This window comes from Heteronotia binoei, chromosome 2, assembly GCF_032191835.1.
Source record: "Heteronotia binoei isolate CCM8104 ecotype False Entrance Well chromosome 2, APGP_CSIRO_Hbin_v1, whole genome shotgun sequence".
Lineage (NCBI taxonomy): Eukaryota > Metazoa > Chordata > Lepidosauria > Squamata > Gekkonidae > Heteronotia > Heteronotia binoei.
Window position 1 is genome coordinate 102,471,329 of NC_083224.1, and position 5,191 is coordinate 102,476,519.

Below are 5,191 nucleotides of genomic sequence, written 5' to 3' on the forward strand. Positions count from 1 at the left end.
TCTGATAGCTAATATTGCTTATGCTTCCTGCTTAATTTCCCTTCTTGTTTCACTCATTCTGCTTTGGAGTATTAAATAGACCCTCATCTCTCAGAAATTAACATGTGAGCAAGACAAAATCAGCAAGGGGTTCCAATATTTCAGCTTCTAGGCAGCGGAAGAACAAAATGGAAACTTTCAGAGTGGCTCTTTTGCCTTCCCGTACTGTTGTTTTCAGCTTCTACTTTGTGTCACGTCTCAAATGAGCAATTTTGTCTAATAACTGGAGCTGTCAAAGTGGAATGCAATGCTACTGTCTATGCTCCTTGCAACTAAGGGGCTCTATAGGATCAGGCTGGTAACTGCTTATACCATATAAACCGTTGGGGTGTCATATGAATGAGCATCTTAATATTCATTCTTAATTTGCAGAACTAGAATTATGAAATGATTCTTGTTCTGTAAATTAAGAATGATATTAAGAATATTAAGATGAATATTAAGATGATGTAGTAGTTAAGTGTGCAGACTCTAACCTGGGAGAACCGGGTTTGATTCCCCACTCCTCCACTTGCACCTGCTGGAATGGCCTTGGGTCAGCTATAGTTCTCACAGAGTTGTCCTTGAAAGGGCAGCTTCTGTGAGAACTCCCTCAGCCCCACCCACCAGTTTGTTGTGGGGAAAGAAGGTAAAAGAGATTGTGAGCCACTCTGAGACTGAGATTCAGAGTGGAGGGTGGGATATAAATCCAACATCATCTTCATCTACCAAAAGTTTTTAGAAAGTGGGTGGGGCTGTCACCTAGCAGAGTTTCTCATCGGCCATTGGATATCTAATATGCTATGCGTTTAAATAACCTCCTTTTGGTAGCAGCTGGTGCCTCAGTGTTGATTTTATTTATTAAAATAAATATCCATGCAATGGTCGCTTCTAGATTAGACTATTGCAACATGCTGTACACAGCCTACCCTTGTACCTGATCCAAAAGCTGCAGGCAGTGCAAATACTGTCTATGATGCCTCTAAGGGCTCACATTCAGCTGGTGTTGTACAGATTGATTGCACTGGCTGCTGGTAGAGATCTGGATCAGTTTTAAGGTGTTGGTTTTAACCATTAAGGCCCTGAACAGGCAGGGACCAACATACCTGTAGGACTGCCTTTTCCTTTATGTACCCCAAAGGGTCTTACCATCAGCCAATTGATACCTTCTGGTAATCCTCGGCCCAAAAGACATCCATCTGACCTCAACCAGGGCCAAGGCCTTCTGTTCCCTGGCCTCAACTTAAGCTTGCCAGATCCCAGCAGGGGATCCCCCAGTTCTGCAGGCTCCTCCCTGCCGCAGCTGGCTGGTGGGGGAAAGCCCCGCCCCAACAGCCACAATGTGTTTTTAAACTTTAGCGGGCTTAGAAGATGCTTGCAACTGTTTGTGTTTTGGAATGTCTGTGTGCTTTAAAATCTCAGTAGCAGGAAAGCAGGGGGTGGGGCAAGCAGGCAGAGCCATGAGTGTGTGAAGCTGTGAGAAAGGCAGAGACCAGAGTCCCTTTTTCCCACTCACTTCAGAAGTCATTTCTAAAGTAACATAGATAGGAAAGAGTTAGCTAGAGCCTGTTTATGGGATGGAGGAAAACTCCAACCCCTAGGCTGCTCTCATGTCTAAAGAAGCTGGCTGAGCTTCCGGGTTATGTCACCTTGAGCTCAGCAGGGGTCCGCAGATTGTCTCTCCAGCGGCCCCTCTGAATCAGGTGGTTGGAGGGGTGCCACATCTGGAGACCCTAAAGGGGTTTTCTTTCGGCATAGGACTTTTGCAAGAAGCCAGAAGCATAGCGGTGGCTGTTCCTGTCTTTCTTGTATGCCCGGAAGCTCTACTGCCATGATAGCTAACACAGCAGAAAGAGGTGAACGCCCGACCATTTTCTTTCTTTTCCACCCCCACTCTCCCTGTGAATGAGGCTTCAAAAAGTTAAAAGAACAACTTTGAGCATTGGCAACAATCTGAATTAGACTGAATACAGATACCTAAATCGACCCGGATTATAATTGGATATGTGTTAAAGAGGCTATTATCTGGCTGCAATATGGTCTGAACAAAAATGAGATATATTCTAGAGAGATCTGTCTTTGTCGTCTGATTGCAACTGAAATGGTAACATCCAAAATCACAGCTGGAGGAGATTTGAAGAGGCAGACTGAGCTACTTTTCAACTTCGATTAATAGACTGAGTTTGTTGACAGAAAAAAATGGCATTACCAAGCGAAATGTTTTATAAAAAAGTCATATTATGTAGCATAATTTCTCTGAAGCAGGATCTTGGTTCATTAACAGAGTTGATTAAAAAACAAATGGGAGCTTTTATGATGAAAGCTAGCGAAATCTCAAATCTACATGAGCAGAGTGTTAAAGAGTTCCTGGTGATGTCTGTGGAATTGGAAAGGGAGAGTGATTCGCTGGGAAACGAACAAAAGAAAACCAAAATGGAACTTTATGGCGCAGTTAAAAAGGAAATCGAGACTGATTGAAGTTTTTTTGAGAGGAACAAATGGTGTGGAATCCTTCCTACTTTTACCGAGAGGGATGACTTAAGGAGAGAGAAGGTGCACCTCAGCCAAAAAATCAAGATGTGGAAATTTTTCAGGAAGAAGGGTTTTTGAATTGTCTCTCTCTCTGTGGGTAGTCGGATATGGAACTCTCAATAAGAACTGATATGCAGTCTTAAAAGGCTAAGTGAAATCTTTGGGTTATATTAAGCTGTTTCTTCTAGAGTAATATGGATATAAGAGCTAAAGGATTGAAAAGTTTTGAAAAGAATATGCAAATAAATAGTTAACTTGGATTAACTTTTAAGAAGGTAGACAACATAATTATCTTGTAATTTGGTAAATCTGCTCTTTACAGATAAAGATATTTGTTTTTTAGGCTCATGTTAATGACAATATTGTTAAACTAATAAGCTAGTCTGCATTTTCAACATGGTTGAGTTAAGCAGCAAAAAATCAAGACATGGAAATCTTTTAGGAAGAAGGGTCTTTGAACTGTTGTTCCCTCTGTGGGTCATTAGATATGGAATTTTTAATAAGAACTGATATGTGATTTTAAAAGGCCAAGTGAGATCTTAAGGATTAAGTCACCAGGTCCAGATGGCATACATCCAAGAGTTCTGAAAGAACTCAAAGTTGAACTTGTGGATCTTCTGACAAAAATATGTAATCTTTCATTGAAATCTGCCTCCGTTCCTGAGGACTGGAAGGTAGCAAATGTCACCCCCATCTTTAAAAAGGGTTCCAGAGAGATCCGGGTAATTACAGGCCAGTCAGTCTGACTTCAATACCGGGAAAGTTGGTAGAAACCATTATCAAGGACAGAATGAGTAGACACATTGATGAACACAAGTTATTGAGGAAGACTCAGCATGGGTTCTGTAAGGGAAGATCTTGCCTCACTAACCTGTTACATTTCTTTGAGGGGGTGAGCAAACATGTGGACAAAGGAGACCCGATAGATATTGTTTACCTTGACTTCCAGAAAGCTTTTGATAAAGTTCCTCATCAAAGGCTTCTTACTAAGCTCGAGAGCCATGGAGTGAAAGGACAGGTCCTCTTGTGGATCAAAAACTGGCTAATTAATAGGAAGCAGAGAGTGAGTATAAATGGGCAGTCTTCACAGTGGAGGACGGTAAGCAGTGGAGTGCCGCAGGGCTCAGTACTGGGTCCCATGCTCTTTAACTTGTTCATAAATGATTTGGAGTTGAGAGTAAGCAGTGAAGTGGCCAAGTTTGCAGATGACACTAAATTGTTCAGTGTGGTGAGAACCAGAGAGGATTGTGAGGCACTCCAAAGGGATCTGTTGAGGCTGGGTGAGTGGGCGTCATCGTGGCAAATGAGGTTCAATGTGGCCAAGTGCAAAGTAATGCACATTGGGGCCAAGAATCCCAGCTGCAAATACAAGTTGATGGGGTGTGAACTGGCAGAGACTGACCAAGAGAGAGATCTTGGGGTCGTGGTAGATAACTCACTGAAAATGTCAAGACAGTGTACGATTGCAATAAAAAAGGCCAACGCCATACTGGGAATTATTAGGAAGGGAATTAAAAACAAATCAGCCAGTATCATAATGCCCCTGTATAAATCGATGGTGCGGTCTCATTTGGAATACTGTGTGCAATTCTGGTCACCGCACCTCAAAAAGGATATTATAGCATTGGAAAAAGTGCAGAAAAGGGCAACTAGAATGATTACCGGTTTGGAACACTATCCCTATGAAGAAAGGTTAAAACGCTTGGGGCTCTTTAGCTTGGAGAAACGTTGACTGCGGGGTGACATGATAGAGGTTTACAAGATTATGCATGGAATGGAGAAGGTAGAGAAAGAAGTACTTTTCTCCCTTTCTCACAATACAAGAACTCGTGGGCATTCAATGAAATTGCTGAGCAGTCGGGTTAGAACGGATAAAAGAGGTACTTCTTCACCCAAAGGGTGATTAACATGTGGATTTCACTGCCACAGGAGGTGGTGGTGGCTACAAGCATAGCCAGCTTCAAGAGGGGGTTAGATAAAAATATGGAGCAGAGGCCCATCAGTGGCTATTAGCCACGGTGTGTATATATATATGTATATACATACATATAAATTTTTGGCCACTGTGTGATACAGAGTGTTGGACTGGATGGGCCATTGGCCTGATCCAACATGGCTTCTCTTATGTTCTTAAGGATTGAAAAGTTTGGCAAAAATGTTATATAAATAAATAGTTAATTTGGATCAAGTGTTAAGAAGGCAGACAGCACAATTATTTAGTAATCTGGTAGATCTGCTCTTAGTATGTTTGTTTGGAGAAACTGTCTATACTAAGACAGATAAACTATTATGTCTTATCTTTAGTTTATTTTTATTTTTCTCCCTATGTTATATGACATTTTAAATCGGTATTTTTTTATCTTTCTTTCTGTTTGAATTTAGTTAGAAGGATAAAGATATTTGTTTCATATGCTTATTTTAATGACGATATTGTTAAACTAACAAGTTAGTCTGTGCTTGTAATATGGTTAAGCTTAGCCAGCCAGTTCTGTGTTGAGATGACTCTGACTCTTTTATACTTATATGTGCTGAAGAAGAATTGTTTAGGCTTGTATTTTAAGTAATAGTTTAGTAAAAAATCTATAATAACAGTTAAAGATGGTAAAATATATGAGGAGAACCTCATACTTGCAGGTAGAAA